This window comes from Gracilinanus agilis, chromosome 3, assembly GCF_016433145.1.
Source record: "Gracilinanus agilis isolate LMUSP501 chromosome 3, AgileGrace, whole genome shotgun sequence".
Lineage (NCBI taxonomy): Eukaryota > Metazoa > Chordata > Mammalia > Didelphimorphia > Didelphidae > Gracilinanus > Gracilinanus agilis.
Window position 1 is genome coordinate 522,872,067 of NC_058132.1, and position 18,053 is coordinate 522,890,119.

At 34.4% G+C, this 18,053-nt stretch overlaps 1 protein-coding gene across 2 annotated transcripts in view; it reads left to right on the forward strand.

Moving 5' to 3' along the window:
• NALCN (sodium leak channel, non-selective) overlaps nucleotides 1-18,053 on the forward strand; it is a 483,341-nt gene that overhangs the window by 157,057 nt on the left and 308,231 nt on the right. The window lies entirely within an intron of this gene.

Consider the following 18,053-nt stretch of genomic DNA (forward strand, 5'->3'; position numbering starts at 1 on the left):
ACTTAATCCTGTTTGCCTCAGTTAACTCATATGTAAAATGAGCTAGAGAAGTAAATGACAAATACTCTAGTATCTGCCAAGAAGATCTAAAAAGGGGTCACAAAGAGTTAGACATGACTGAAGCTACTGAACAGCAATATTCTTCATAATATATATTATTATTATTATCAATTTTCTCTGCCTCCTCCCTTTTAATTTCTCTGCGTCTCTTAAAAGACAAAGAGAATATTTAATTGTGAGAGGAGCAGGGAGAAGCTAGGTGGCTTAGAGACTAAAAGTCTTGGGTTTAAATCTGGCCTGACATACTTCTTGGACTGTGTGACCTGGCTAGTCACTTAACCCCCATTACCTAGCCCTCACCACTCTTCTGCCTTGGAACCAATATATATTATTGATTCTACAATGGAATGTAGGAGTTTTGTTTTTCTATTTTAATGTGAGAGGAATAGCTCTAGTCCTTTGTGCTTATCTGCTTTGCGTGGGATAATTGCCATTAATACAGTCCAAAAAGAAAATGCCAATACCGGATATTCAAGTCAGGAAGAAACCAGGCTTTAGGTTTCAGGCTGGTTTTAGAAGCACAGAATTGAGGAGCTGGTTTGCAGTGGCCAAAGGAGGAGAGCAGAAGCATAGCAAATCCAGAGTAGGAAGGTGTAGGGAAGGGTTACCAAAGGTCAGGTTCTCATATTGGAAAAATATAGGTATAGAAATAATCTGAGATTTTCCTGGCATAGGTAACACTAACATGAGAAACTTTACCACCTTCTTTGTAACTTGTATTCTTAGAGTTAAGTAGAACTCTGGGAGAATAAGTGTCAAGCTCAGTTTTACACAACCAGTATTTGTAAATGATGAGATTTGAACTGTAAACTTTCTGACCTTGAAACTAGTTCTCCTAAAAAAAATAAAATACTTTTTGGAATCTCTTACATATCTGAACATATTTTTTTAAAAAACCTTATTCTATTGTAAAGACTAATACCTGTATAACCAGCAGAATGCTGATAGTCACTATGAACTGAGCAATTCGGAAAGATTATGTACTCAATGTCACAGATAATAATTATGCTCAGATAAATGTAGCCTACCAATTTTTTTTCCTCACATGACAGCATGGCTTTCAAATTCACTGTTTATCTCTGGCCAACTTTAACCCCCAGGTCTTTTTTTTTCAATATTTATACCTTGCTAATTATTTCCTGTGTTCTACAAAATTCATGTGCTCATCTCTCACATGTAAATCGATTTCCTTTCTGGATGATTTCACCATTTGCCAAAGTCATTTCCCATTATACACATGTTCATTTATGCTACACTTACACATTTAATGAGTAGGTTCTCAATCGCATCACTTCGTTCACAGTTTAATTGTAAAAATATCCAATATAATAGTTTTCATGAGTTTTAACTAAAGAAAGTATGGATTCCCCTTACCATGCTTACTATTAATAATAGAAATCCTACTTTAAATTTATTGAAAATTCACAGAAGGTTAAAAATAATAGCCCCCAAAAGCTTAGACAGTCCAAGACACATTGCTTTGCTCATCTTTTTTGGCTCATATTATTTGAAGCAATCATGACTATTGGATTAATAATAGAGATTATGAAATCTTCCACATATTCTCCTCCCTCCACTCACATGTAGGCATCCATAAAAACTTATCAAAGAGACATGTGAATTTAATTTTTCAGAAAAAAAAGGAGACCAGAGGAAAGAATGAACATTAGCATTTGTTTATCCTCTTAAACATTCGCTTGTTTGATGGTGTCTTTTCCCCATCAGATTACCTATTAATACCATTTTCAAAAATCATTTTCTGGCATTTTGAAATCTCCTTCTCTTCTACTCCGCCCCCCTGCTAAGATAACAGGTATTATAACATAGGTTGTACAGGCATATGTATATGATACATATTTTTATGTTTATCTGGTCATGAATAAAGCCACATATCACTTACACTAGAGGAAAATTCATGGAGGAAATAAAGTATGGAATGTTATGTTTCAAATGGCATTTAGGCATCATCTTTTTTTAAAATATGGTGCTTTATTTCTGAAATTATATTTTGTATTTATATTTTATGTTTTAGTTTCATGTATACTTAATTCTTCTCTACAAGTCTGTTCTGAGACAGGAAATAAAGCTCCATACCCATTCTGATTTAGTGTTAAGAAAAATTAACAAGGCTTCAGAATGCTCCCTTTCCCCCAAATAAAGCCAATAAATTAAACCTGTCAGTTCTTTCTGTGCCAGTGGATAGCCACCATCAGGGGTCCCTTAGACTAATCCTAGGGAATTGTTGATAACAATTAAGCCATTCACAACTGATTGTCATTCATTATTATTGTTACTATGTATGACATTCTCCTGATCTGATCACTTCACTTTGTATCACTTCATATAAGTCTTTCCAGTTATTTTGGTGATCATCTTCGTCATTTCCTTTTTTTTTAACCTTTAAATTCTGTCTTGGAATCAGTTCTGTGTATTTGTTCCAAGGCAGAAGAGTATTAAGGGCTAGGCAATAGCCTATAGAAGGGTTAAGAGACTTGTCCAAGATCACACAGCTAGGAAGTGTCCGAGGCCATATTTGAACCCAAGACCACCTCTCTTTGTGCCTGACTCTCAATTCACTGAGCCACCTTGCTTGCCCCCTCATCATTTCTTATGGCACAATAGTATTCCATTACAATCATATACACAACTTGTTCAGCCATTCCCCAATTCTTAGATATTCATTTGAATGAAACATTTATTGTAGTGTGAAGAAAAGGTTATACATTAAATCTAGATTTAAATTTATTGTTGTTTTAATTTCTTAATGAAAATAGAAGCTATTTGACAAGACCAAACCCCAAATAATAACAATTATTTATATACTATCATAAGGTTTACAGACCATTTATCTCATTACATCATTAAATAATGTAATTAACCCATCAAGAAGGACTCATTAATTGTCTTATATGTGATAGGCACCATGATGCAAAGACAATAATGATATAATTACATTACAAGTCTTAAGTCTACCATGTACCAAGAATTATGACAAAGTAAAATGGCTAAATTAGAAGAGGTGACCAGTGATTTTAAGGCAGAAACCAAAAGGGAAGTGAGCTGGTAATATGCTGTCAAGTTCTGGTGATTTTGCCTTTATAACATATCATTTTTAAAAATTTGACATGTCAATACAATGTCTATTCTCATGTACTTTCTATGAAGAGAAATAACATCTACCTACACATATAAATTAAATGTTTGTGAAGTAAATTCACAGTAATTTTAAAAGAAAGAGTGTAATGGAACTCTATTGAAGGATCTCTTAACTAAGGGAACTAGAAAAGCCTTCAGAGAGGATGTAATCATTAAAGGAAACTAAGAATACTAAGAAGCAGGGATGAAGAGGAAATGTGTCCCAGATTTTAGAGAAAGCTATTGCAAATACACAGAGGATAGAATGTATTGAATGAGAAAAAATTCACCAGATTATTTTGGATATATATGGAGTTCATTAAAAGGAGTAATCTTTAATAAATCTGAAAAGATAGGTTCCAGCTAGATTATGAAATCATACTGGCTTCTTTACTGTTCCTCATACTAAATACTCTATTGCTCAACTCCAGGCATTTTCACCTACTGTGCCTCATTCGATCTCCTAATGTAACAGCCTTCCTTCAAGCCTGACCTTCAAGAAGCCTTTTTTGGTCCTCCTTAATATGATTGTCCTGCCTAGGGGTCCCACAGCTATTAAGTGCCTGAGGCTGCATTTGAACTCAAGTCTTCTTGACCACAGGTTCAATGCTCTTCCTTGTGCCTCTTAGCTACCTCTAGAAGGAATTTCAGTTTGGCAACAGTGTAGAGAATCTGTTAGAGAATAGAAAGTATTTGATGTCAAGATAACCTTGAAGAGGCTATTGTAATCAAATGAGAAGTGATTAGAGCTTGAAATAAGAATGTAACTGTGAGTGCAAAAGTGATGGATTTAGGATATGTTGTGAAAGCTTATATGAATTGATGCAAAGTGAAATGAGCAGAACCAGGAAAATGTTGTACATAGTAATAACAATATTTTATGGTGATCAGTTGTGAATGATTTAGCTATTGTCAGCAATGCAAGGATTTAAGACAACTCCAGGAGCCTCGTGATGAAAAACATTATCCACCATCATGTAAGGAACTGATGTCTGAACACAGATTGAAGCATATCATTTTTCACTTTATCTCCTTCATGAGTTTTTCTTCTATAAATGATAATGTGCCTTCTTTTACATCATGACAGACATGGAAATATATATTGCATGATAACTGTGTGTAACTATATCAGATTAGCTGCCATCTAATTGAGGTGGGAAGGAGGAAAGAAAAGGAAAGAACCTGGATCACAAAATGTCAGAAAATGATCATTAAACATTGTATTGACATGTCAAATTTTTAAAAATGATATGTTATAAAGGCAAAATCACCAGAACTTGACAGCATATTACCAGCTCACTTCCCTTTTAGTTTCTGCCTTAAAATCACTGGTCACCTCTTCTAATTTAGCCATTTTACTTTGTCATAATTCTTGGTACATGGTAGACTTAAGACTTGTAATGTAATTACATCATAAGCAAGGAATCATAAAGGAGAAAAAAGCAAATGATGTTAACAAAGAATTTTATGATCAAAAACATGACAGCTGATAGTCTTATGTGCATCATTTGCAACTTTTAAGAGATCAATAGAATACACCTAAGACTTTAACACATTGGATAGATACCTCCTCCCTGTTCCTACCCCAACCACATTGATTGATGAACCCTCCTTTTAAGACTTTTAAAACTGTTATGGGTTGGAAGAGGAGGTAGAAAAGTTTGCTATCAGTGGAGAGAGATGTAAGAGTTGTGTTTTCCTCAGGAGAAAGCCAGGTTTCATTTAAATCAAAGATATGAAAGGAGTATTAGAAGAAAAGGAGACAGAAGAGGGTGTTTTGTTATTATTATTAAAAGAATAGAGATTCTCAAGGAATTAGTAGACTGGGAGTGTATTGAACCAAACTAAAATGATTCTGCAGAAGGTAGAGTTGATTCCACTGGGGAGGAAGAGGGATCAGAGGAGGCAAGCAAGGAAAAATTATTTTCCTTGTGTGTTCGGGCAGATACTTAGAATTGGGGAGCTGAATGGAGTGGCACACTTGCAATAAAAATGTACAACTGAATGAACTCAGTTTTCAGTATAATATGTGATCACGGCATTTCAGAATATGACAGAAGGAGTTAAATACAAGATATTTTTTGGCCCATGCAAACTAAGCCTATAGGGTTTCTCAATGGGTGGGTGAAAAATAGAAGACTATTATAGAAACTCACCTACATTGATTAAGTCACATTGATAAACTATGAATTGGAGGGAAGCATTTCCTTTTTATTCTGTGAAGTATTGTTTCACCCACTAGAGTTGGTACTGGCCTTTAAGATCTTCTGATCTTTTTCTCTATCAAATTAGAATTTTAGAATTAGATGGGATTATGGAAGTCATCATCTGGTCCAACTCATATCTGACAAGGAATTACTGAATAATAATTAAGTCTTCTGCCTAAACTACCCTACATTTATTTTGTACTTTTTCTATAAATATTTATCTCTCCCTGTTCCCTCCCACCCCAATAAATTATGTAAATTCCTTGAGAAAAGGAACTGTAGTATATGTGTTTTTCATAGCTATAGTGCTGAATGGAAAGCCTGGTGCTTGGTAGACAGGTTAATTGATGGATTCTTCCTAGAGTGTTCTTGAATTATTTTTCCATCCATCCTGATTGATAACTATTCATCCTTTCTAATATTATCACCCAGAGAAATGTGTTTTAAGGCCTTTCTTCTCCTATTGCAGGGGAAGTTAGTTTCTGTGTATCAACATAATTGGTGGCTTTCAAGTAAAAAAACCCAGATAACACATATAATCTTCAGGGTCTAGAAGAGATAACAAAGATGTTGTAAGGATTAGATATCATTTTAAATGAATAGTATTTAAAAGAACTGGAAATGCTTAGCATAAAAAGAAGCCTTTGGTGGATGTTGCAAGCCTGGGGATGGTGGGAGAGATATGATAATTGTCTATCATAAGTAGGGAGGTAGGAAGGTGATTCTGTGGATAGAGCACTGGACCTGGAGTCAGGAAGATCTGCATTCACATCCAGTCTCAAAACCTTTCCATGGCCTGTGGACAGATCATTCAACCTCTATCTCTCTGTTTCCTAAACTATAAAATAGGAGTAATAATAACACCTCCCTTTCGTGGTTATTGTGAGGATTAAATAAGGTAATTTGGGTATAATGCTCAGCACTGTGCCTGCAACAAAGTAGACACTCAATACGTATTTGTTCCTTTACCCTTTCTAGGTATTTAGCTGTTCTCTGAAGAGAGACTTGTTCCCCTTGGCCCCAGAGGGTATTACCAGAGGTATCTAGTAGAAGTCACAAGGAGGCAGTTTTAGGCTTGATATAAAAATACTTCTAGTAATGGAATGAGCTAATTTGGGCAGTAATGGCTTCTTCCTGACTTGGGATATTATCATTCTAGGTTTGTTGTAGAGGGGATTCTTGTGTATGTATGTATTAATATAAACAGATAAGCTTAGTAACATACTTATGAGAAATGTGCACTGGAGGATTGGTGGATATCTTGTTCCTGGTTAAGATCCTTTAGGATACAGACTTCCTAAATAATGAAAGCTGAAAAAAAGTCAACACATAATAGAAAGAACATTGGGTCTGAAATAAGAGGATCTGGATTTAAATCTAGAATTGCAGTAGTAAATGCTTAATAACTAGCACTGAAAAAAAGTACACTAGCCACTTTTAATTTTAAAAGGTATTATTGGCATTTTCTCACATTAATTTCTTATGTCTAGAAATCAGCAAAAAAAATAAATCAAGTCATGATTTCTATTGTTGGCTTTTTTTTCCAAGGTGTACCTGCTCAACACTAAAACTTTAACAATTGGTACTGACTCCAGCATACTCTTATATCAAAGTCCATCTCTGATTTTTACTAGCTAGCTATGTGACTTTATCCATAATGGTACCCAGTTTCCTCATTTATAAAATGTGGGGATTGGAAAATTACTAATGTGGAAAAATATTTAACATGATTGCAAATGTAAAATCTATATCAGATAGCTTACCATCTCAGGGAGTAGGGAGAAGAGGAAGGAGAGGACTTGGAATACAGATTTTAAAAAGGAATATTAAAAATTGTTTTTACTTGTAATTAACAGGGAAAAGAATAAAATATTTAAAAACAAACAAGAATGAAGGTCTTGGATTAAATGCCCACTAAAGGAGCCTCCTGCTGTAGATCCTAAGATCTTTTTTAGCTTTCTCTTAAAACTTATCTTTGCAACTCCCCTACTCCCTCATGTTCTGCCAGTAAATTCCTTTTGCTCCTGAGTAGTTTAACTTTTTATGCCTTTTTGACTTTGTTTTATATTGGCCCTTTCTCAAAACCTTATCCACAAATCTGAGAAGCTAGCAAACTTCTATGGTATTTTAGCAATCATTATTGTAAAAATCAATCAACAAGCATTTATAAGTACTTTTGATGGTCCAATGGATGGAGCACTGGGACTGGTCTTGAGAAGACTCATCTTCCTGATATCAAATCTGGTCTTAGATATGTGAACCTGGTCAAGTCACTTAACCCACTTGCCATAGTTTCCTCATATGTAAAATGAGCTGGAGAAGGAAATGGCAAACCACTCCAGTATCTTTGCCAAGAAAACTTCAAATGGAGTCATGAAGAATTGAACACAACTGAAAAATGACTGAACAATCACTACAAAAATGTTTTTGGAATTGTTTTAGGTGCTGAGGGCACAAAGGGAATGATGTCTGCTCCCATGGAGCTTACATTCTTTGGTTAAAAATATAGACTAGAATATACTGTAAGAAGTTTATACAGTGCATCAGAAATACATAAATGGGAATATTAGGATAAAAGTTAAACATATTTGGCCAATATAATTGCTGTACTTGGTTAAATAACTCCACTATTTTCTTGAAAAACATACAATTTTAAAATGATTAATTTATTATCGAGTGGGTGATAACTAAAGCCATGTCCTATAGTAAGTTAGAAAGTGTTGTACAAAGGAAAAGAAAGAAAATTATGGACTTTAGCAGAAATACTAATGTCTAAATTATGGAAACTATGATCCATAAAAGGAATTTCTCAGAACATTGCTACCCCACCTAGGACCCTCATAACATTGCATGAACTTGCCACTTATCCTATATATATTGTGTTGGTTCCAATTTAGGAAAATAAGAATTCATATTGCTTGGTACTAATAAAATTTCATACCTTCCATGTGTGCAACATTTCACTTAATGATTCAATCATAATTTTCCTTTTTGTTAGTTTGGGAAGTGACTGGAATTAATAGACCCACAGGGGAGTAGATTGAAATACCCTTTCCAGTAGCTGTGTCAATATTGATTTGAGTATGGTTCCAAAACTTAAAAGTGCAGGATGCAGAGTACTCAAAGAGCAGCAACATGGATAATGAGAAATCGAAAGGGAAGTAGTGTATGACTAAAACCCCAGGTTATAGTAGGCAGCGTGAGGCATTTACCAATCAGGAGAGTTGCGAAAAGAACTTGATCATTAGTCTAGGAAGTAAAACATCTGAATTGCCAACAGCTTCTATTTAAATCCAGGTCAAAAGAAACCTTTATAGTAGCTTTCTTTAGGGGCGAAAAGAAAATCCTGTGTGAAGTGAGATGTTTTTATTATTTAGGCTGAAATGAGAAAATTAACAAAGACTTAGGCAAACTTGGTAAGTTGCATGCAGAACACACTGTATGGATCTAGGTATCATTAAGAAAAAAAGTGACTTCTGGAAACATGAAACTAGTTTGATTTGAGACAGTGAGTGTTTTTGATTGACAGGAAAGGAAATGAAGTCATACATCTCTTCCATTTCTCTACTAACTTTCTGGAGTTTCAGCTTTATTTATGACAGTGACATCCATCACTGTAACCTGTGATTATATGTTCAGAGTCTCTGAAATATCTTACAGTTTTGCTGATGAAGAGCCAAAATACTTTTTCCTGCAACAATAAAAAATGCTCATGTTTTTCTGCCTAGAATCACAAGTTGTAGGCTTGGTAGTCATTTCAAGTATGTGAAGGTCTGTGGGTGTGTTTTGATTCCACTAGTCAGTTGTGTGTTGTTTTTTTTTTTTTAATATACTTTGGTGTGGTTTTATTCTTAAAACTTTGCTTACCTTCTAATATTTTCTCAGTGAGAAATAGCAATCCTTTGATGTGTTTTAAGCATTATCAGTAGTCATTTAAAAAGCAATCCCTTAGTTTTTAGAAACAACTTTTCATATATTGTATTATTGAACACCATTTAGACATGAAAGCAAAAGTTTATATTTCAGCAGAACATTTCAAATAATTCTTAGGAAAATTTTTATGTCACAAATTATGAAACTTTGCTTTTTAGTTCGTATCTCTATTGTTTTTACCCCTTCAAGTATTTGCAGTACATGTTACTTCTCTGTACAGTAAAGGTTTATCTGCATACTTGCATTTATGACCTTTTTTCACCATACAATTGCCCTGCATTGCTATTGTACCACTTTTTGTGGAGCATGTTCATGGAAAGCAAACTGGGATCCCACTTCTGCTATTTATTTCCTATTGGACCCTGGAAAAATATTTTCACCTCCCTGTCCTGAACACATTTTCATCATCAATAAAATTATGGGATTGGATGAAATGATTTCCAAAGTCCTTTCCAATTTTAATTAATATGAATGCTAATCTAAGTCGATCATTGGTTTGTTGCTAATCTAAAATTCAGTCAATTTTGATTAAATAAATAAGTCCAATCCTGTGGTTTAACATTCTATAGAAAGAATACCTGGTTGGTTAATTGATTTTCCTTTCCTTTTAACTCAATGGTATTGATATCACACAGGCAAGGTCACAGGAGAATAAAATACTATTTTAAAAATTATGTGGTGCATTTCAAAATTCAACAGAAGTTAATTGTCACATTTTTTTCATTGTCAGATATTAATCCTCTATTTTTATTTGGAAAATGGATGGTACTCTATCGTTAGTTTTACACTATAGATTCTGATAATGACCCTGACTGTATCACATTCTATAACGCAGAAAACAAAGACAATTTAAGATGATAAAGATTAGCCCAACATAGTGTCCTCAAGCAATTTTATACCTTTGACCACAGGACTACTTCTAACATAGAAAATATCACCATCTCCTGTAATTTCCATTTAAGATTTATCTCTAAGACAACCAGACCAATAAAGATATTTTTCTAAAAAGCTTTCATTAGAATGAACCTTTCTTGTGGTGAACTCTTCCTTCTATCTCCAGCTAAGCTACCCTCGTAGTGTAATTCCCTTACAGGTAGCTAGATAGTGATGGATTTGGAGTCAGGTCAATCTAAGTCAAATGTAACCTTAGAGGCCTATCAGTTTTGTGACCCTGGACGAGTCATTTCTCCTTAGTCTACCTTAGATTTCACACATAAAAGTACAGTAATAATAGCACCTATTTCCTAGAGTTGTTAAGATAAATGAATTAAATATTTGTAAAGCAACTTACATACTGTAAAGAACTTTATAAAGAGATTGCTATTAAATACTAGTTATTTTTTGTGTGTAGAGTACTAGACAAGGAATCAAGAGGACCTGAGTTCAAATCTTGCCTAAGACATTTACTAGCTACATTTACTAGCCTGGGCAAATCACTTAGTCTGGGCCTCAGTTTCCTCATCTGCAAAATGGGGCCAGTCATAGCACTTACCTTAGGTCACTACATCTGCATGTGGGGACATAATGATTAAGGAATTGCTTAAGGCGGTGACGGGCAAACTACAGCCTGGATCTGTCCAGCAGGGAATAGTTTGTCCATCACTGGCTTACAAGGTTCTTTTGAGAATCAAATGATAATGTTTACTAAGGGTTTTGCTTGCTTTAAAGCTCTCTATATATATGCTAGTATTTATTATTTTTATGAATTCTCTCACATGTTACCATACCTCTGGTGCAGTAACACATATATGCATGCATTCATACATACTGAGTATACATTTAACCAAGGAACATGTTTGAAAGATATTTCATGGAAGAAACATGTGGTTTGGAAAAAAAAATATGTGAAAGTTGTACAGGCAGGAGTCGATGTGGCCATGGAACATGAATGGAGTATGTGAATATAGAAGTGTGTAGCTGGGACAACTCAAAGGACTAGCATTTACAAAGCTTCCATTGTCCTCAGAATAAATAAGTATAAAGAGAGGATTTAAATCCAAGTCCTATCATTCCAAACTGAAGATGCACTCCATTGCCTTATGGATTGGAAACCCTATTGACTGGAAGCCAGAGGTATTGGTTGCATACTGCTCCTGATCAACATAATAGTCATTCAGAGTCCATAATAAAGCCCACAAACCACCTAACATAAGGAATAGGTGGTATTATTGTCCCATGTGCCCTCACTCAGAAAATTCATCAAATGCAGAATTTATCTGATATAGAAGATGAAGGAATATGGTTTTCATAAACAAGAAACCTGGCATTTTGGATAAAATGCTAAACTTCAAAAAACTGAGTTCAAATATTAGCCCTGAAATTTAAATTTGTATAACTGTGCAAATCATTCAATCCATAGAAGTCTGTTTTCTTATCTATAAATATGGAGATAGTATTAGTGTCTACTTTATAGAACTAGATGAGATAATATATGTAAAGTGCTTTGAAAGCTTAGAGTGAGTATCATCTATTGCCATCAGATATAGGAGTGATTATCTGTTATCTGTAGTTCAGGACTGAAAATTCAGGATATTTCAAGTAGGAAAGAATGTAGGGTATGCAAGGAGTAAACAAAACCATCCTCTATTATTTTTTAAATGTTTAAGAAAAAATTCTTTGTTTTTCAAATTAGTTATCATGGGGAGGGGGGTTGTAAACTCTTTGTATTAGCAGCAGATTCATGGTAGGTGCTCAGTAAATACTCCTTGATCAAAAGGGGCTTACCACCTATACTTTTGGGAAGCAAAGTAGATCTTGTTGGGTCCCAATGTATCTTGCAAATAAGATCAAACCTTTTATCTTCTGACTCTTAAATCCTCTTAAGAAAATAAGTCCTCTGGTATTCTAAAGCAGCCAGAATAGGATTTAAGGGATAAAAAGATTGGGAAAAGTAAGTGTGCTGCCTTCATTCTGAATAAAATAATCACTAAACTTTGAGATTGATGAGGACCTATATAAGTCCTGTGCACCATTAAATTTTAAGAACTTTGTTTATGTTAAACCCATATCTTAGCCAAAATTGGCATTTGCAGGACAATTTATTGAGGTGTTTTATAAAGCTTTATATGCTATTCTCACTATAAATAAAACCAGAAGATTGGAACAGAATTTTTTCCCAGTGGAGTCATAGCTGGTGGCATATCTTCTCTTTGGAAAGATAAGTGAAAGAATTGGCAGAGTTGATTTTGTAATGTATCCAAAGGCAATAAGAAACAACATTTCATAAGATAATTAGTCATCTTATATTGAGGTTCTTGTGATGACCATTTGCAAAAAGAGCACTGGGAAGATAATTGCAGCCTATATATGAACATTTGTTGTAGAGCTTGAATTCTAAATAACACTTTTCAAGATCTTTTGAATAAATTCATCATATATTTTATAATAATAACCTATAACACTTATATGGTACTTTGATGTTGCTAAAGTATTTTGCATTTGATCCCTTCTATAAGAAAGGGTAATGAAAAACATATTATGGAATTCAGATAAAAATTAAGAAATAAAATATCAACAAACTTAGTACATGTGTATACCTTTTTCAATATAATGATAGGGTGCTGGACAGGGAGAACAATAATAAATATCATACACACAAGAAACTGACAACTTACCATACAGGAAACTGTCAGTTTAATTTCAGAATTATCTCTCTGTATATGTCTATATATTGTTGGTATTAAATTATGCCATCAAATTGTTGAAGGGAAGATGAAAATCAACTAGAATTAAAATCACCCAAGTTAGACGAAAACAAACAAAAAGCAGATTTGGCATATAATTCAAATAGTTCCAGTTTTAACTAAATAAGTTATTAATTTAAAAATAAGTAGATAAAAGAACAAAAATTGACAGAAATTGTTATATTTCCTTTTTTCCCTCATTTCCTAGTCTGATGTTTAATGGGTTACTACAACAAAGAAACTAAAAGAGCCCAGAAACACTACAACCAGAAAGCCTAGTAGAGATATATGCCACCCAAGAGCAATAACATTTTAGACTATATAAAATTGACATAATTTGCAATTTTCACTTTAATTCATAAAACCTTACTAAGGAGGAAGTTGAAAGATTATAAGCAGGACTGATTTTTTATAAAACAAAAAAATCAGTATAGGAGAAAACAATTTTGCAAAATCTTAACAAGAAATCTAATTAAATTTGATTTTCCCAAAGGCATTTAAAGGTAAAACTCACAGGGGATGAGCAGATAGAATGCTTTCCATGATCTAACTAATGATGTTGGCATGACTGAAGTGAGAAAGAGCAAATTACCTTGGAACAAATGATCCTATTCAATGGCAAAGATCATCTCATTAAAGCTTCCCTCTCCCCAGAAAGCAATGATCTCCAGGCAACTCTTTTAAGATTAGATTTTGCAGAGTAGATACCTATCTGCAGTGGTAGAGTTCTTAAAAGAACTAAATCCCCAAAAGGGAGAAAATCACTGGTCAAATAAAAAAAATACAACTCTGATAAGTATGGTGATTGTATTCCCATTTTATAAATGTAGAAACTAAAACTCACAGAGATTAAAGTGTTCCTTAGATCACACTAGAATAGGCCATCTGTTATTCAGTGAAATCATATGAACAAAGTTGTGCTTACTTTCACAATTTGACGACTTTAGCAATGTCCCATGTTCAGGTTCTCCTATATGCAAAGTTTTATTTTTGATATGCTAGAATTTACTCAATGTTTTACTCTGTTCACTTCTTTATTTTAATGCACTTAAATGTTTTATTATGTCCTACTCACTAACTCTCCTGTCCCTGGAATATAAGCATGGAATATTGAGAGAAACCTAGAACCAAATCAAAAAGAGGGGAAGTGAGTTGGAAGATATCAGAAAGGGAAAAGAATGTGATTAAAATGCTGATACTGAGACTCCAGAGATCTTTTGTAGAAGAAATCTATCTTGTCACTGCCTAATCTTTAGTTAAAGTGGGAGGTTATACTAGCTTCACTGATCAGATTGTAATTAGGTAGGCAAGATTATCTTTAAGTAGAGAATCAAAACTTGGCCTGACAGTAGTAGAGACATCCTCTGTAAGGGGTAGGGAGAGAGGCAGATACAGAGATGTAAAAGGTTTCTCACTATGAAAGAATGGTGTCCAATATCTATAGTGAAGGAAGTATAGCTAGCAAACATATGAATTAAATAAGATTTGACCTTTCCTTGATTTATATACATAAACTGTATGTCAGTTCTTATTTCAGTGCTTCACCACATCAGCCTATTTTCTCAGTTGTGATTTCAGCAAAGCAAAGCCTCAGGCAGGTAATACCATGTCAGAAAGTCTTTAAGTATAGGCCTGGCAATGGACTGACTTTATTTTATATAGCTGAAGGACATCTTAGAATTTTTTGGAAAAGATCATCTCCAGAAAAGTGGGCATGAGGTGATGAAACATTTTCACATTGGCAATTTATAATCTTCTGAAGTGGATTTTGCAAATGTCCTTGAATTTTATAGGTCATCTATTCACAAAGGCTCAAGAAATATAATTTCATATGATATCAAAGAATCCAGTTTGATTGGAGTTGTTAAGCAAATAAATAGTTTTGGCAACAGTGGGCTCAACTAATTTTATTAATGTCTCTTTTGATTTTCAGGATTTCCAATTTGATGTTTATATGGGAAGTTTCAGTTTATTTTTTTTCCTACTTTTTTTAGTTGCTTATCAACTTCATTGATTTGATCATTCTTTATTTTATTGATGTAAATATTTAGAGATATAAATTTTCCCCTGAGTAGTGCTTTGGCTTCATCTCCATAAATTTTGATTTGCTTTCTCATTGTCATTCTCTTTAATGAAATTATTAATTATTTCAATGATGTGCTCTTAGAGCCCTTCATTCTTTAGGTTGTTTCCAATTAATTTAAATCTATCTTTCTACATCTCTTAATTGAATAATTGTATGATTATCTGATGAGGATACACTTAATTTTTCTACTTTTCTACATTTGATTATAGGGTTTTAATATCCTAATACCTGATCAATTTTTGTGTAGGTGTCATGTAACACTGAGCAAAAGGTATAATCCTTTCAATTCTCATTCAGTTTTTTTCCAGCAGTGTATCACATCTAATTTTTCAAAATTTCTATTCATATCCTTAACTTCTTTCTTGTTGTTTTTTTTTTTTTTTGGTTGGGTTTATCAGGTTCTGATAGGCGAAAATTGAGATCCCCCAATAGAATCATTTTGCTGTCTAATTTTCTCCTGTAGCTCATTTAAGACCTTAAAAAATTTGGATGCAAAACCATTTGGTGTCTATGTGTTTAGTGTCAATATTACTTTGTTATCAAGGGTACCTTTTATCAAAATGGAGTATCCTTTTTTAAAATTAGATCAATTTTTACTTCTGCTTTGTATGAGGTCTTGATTGATACCCAAGATGTTTTTTTTAATTACACCTGAAACATGAAAGATCCTGCTCCAGCCCCTTACCTTTACTCTCTGTATGTCTCCCTACTTCAGATGTGTTTCTTGTAAACAACATGTTGTAGACTTCTCTTTTTAAAATATCTCTCCTATCTGTTTCCATTTTGGGGGTGAATTCATCCCATTCACATTCACAGTTATAATTACTGTGAATCTCTCTGTCTCTATGTCTGTCTCTCTCTCCTTCTCTCACTTCACTCTCTCCCTTCTCAAAAGGGTTTTGTTCTGACCACTGCTTCCTCAGTTTACCATTCCTATCAGTTTTAATGCAGGATTGATGCAAGATCTCTTGCATTTGCAAAATCACCCTAGTCAATCCTGGCAGTTAGGGGAATGGAACTTTGACCCAGCAAGGTCCTGTCTCAGCACCTGACTGTTGGAGCTGTGACTATAAATATCCCTGGAGAACCAACATGGGGGTTCTGATTTCTTTGACCTCACCCAGACATCCAGCTATCCCCTGGATTTCCCCTTGGGCCCTGGGAGGTGGGATTGGTGGGTTGTGGAACATGGAAAGGAATTAGTTAAGTTAGGGTAGTCAGAACACTCCTAAACCAAATCATTACCCTCTTTTGTCAAGCTAGTAGAACACTTTACATCAGGGCAGTGGAATTTATCCCTGGATGAGGGGCCAGATCCCTCAGCCTGATCCTAGCTTCTGAGGTCCTCTTCCAGCACTGGCCATAACCCTCTTCCCTCAGTTTACAATTGTGTTTAAATAAACCCCTTGGCCCGTTTCTGAGAGTTTCAGTAATTCATTTATAACATCAACCAGGGCCAGGGGCTGAGGAGAAAGAGGATATTTGTCACTAGTCTTCAGAGGGGGTTTGACCAGGCATCCATCTTGCTAAGGAAGTGAACCAATTTCACTTACTATTGGTTTCTAGTTTCTCACCAGCAGGGAGGGGCTCCTTACCCCTCACCTTAAAGGAGCCTATAGACAGCAGGGAGACTGACAGGACATCTCTGCTCAAACCCTCACATCACTGGCTGTCACTGACCAACAAATACTGTAGTTGTAGGCTCCCTGACCCAAGGGACTGACTGGTACCACCAGCTTCCTTATTACCAGCCTGTCAAGCCCCTTATTACACAGTCCCTCCACTACTCTTATCCCCCTCCCCTCAACTTCCCTACAAGGTAAGATAGATTACTACACCTAACTGAGTGTGGATGTTAGTCCATTTTCTGAGACAATTTTGATGAGAAAGTAAGAGATTTGACTTTTCCTGTCAAACCACTCATCTTCCCCTTCACTTTCATGCTTCTTCACATGAGTTAATTTATCACATTCTACCTATCCCATCCTTCTCAAAGGGCAATTCTTTTTTTTTTTCACCCTTTAATTTTCTTTGGATATCTCCCCACCATTGTCAACTTACTCTACTGCCCTCTGTCTATGTATACTCCTATTGCCCTGGTAATTATAAAGTTCTTAAGAGTTACAAGCATTCCCACATAGGAATTTAAACAGTTTAATTTTATTGAATCCTTTTTGCTTCCCTTTCCTACTTACCATTTTATGCTTCTCTTAAGTCTTGTAATTAAGAATCAGATTTTCCTTTCAGCTCTGATCTTTCTTCCAGGAATTCTTAAAAGTCCTCTTTTTAATTAAATATCAGTTTTCTTCCCTGAAGGATTATACTCAGTTTCCCTGCATAGATGATTCTTGGTTGTAATTCTAGCCACTATGCCCTCTGGACTATCATATCTGATCCTTTCATGTAGAAGTTTCTAAGTTATATGTGACCTCGATTGTGGCTCCACAAAATTTAAATTATTTCCTTCTGGATGTTTTTAGTATTTTCTCCTTGGCATGGGAGCTCTAGAATTTGGCTATAATATTTCTGGTAGTTTTCATTTGGAGATTTCTTTTAGGAGGTGATCAATGGATGTTTTTCAATTTCTATCTCACCCTCTTGTTCTAGAATATGAACTTTCCTTGATTATTTCTGATAATATGTCTGGGCCCTTTTCTCTTGGTTTTTAGGTAGGACAATATTCTTAAATTAGCTTTTTTGGATCTATTTTCTAAGTCAGTTATTTTTCCATTGAGATATTTTACATTTCTTCTACTTTTTTTCAATACTTCGATTTTGTTTTATTTCTTGATGTCTGATGGAGTCATTTCAAATGCAAATTTTAAGAAATTTCTTTAATGAGATTTTTTAATTTGGCCAGTTCTACTTTTTAATATATTCTTCCCTCTGGTGAATCTTTATATATCTTTTTCCATTTGTCCAATTTTGCTATTTAAGAAATTCCTGTCA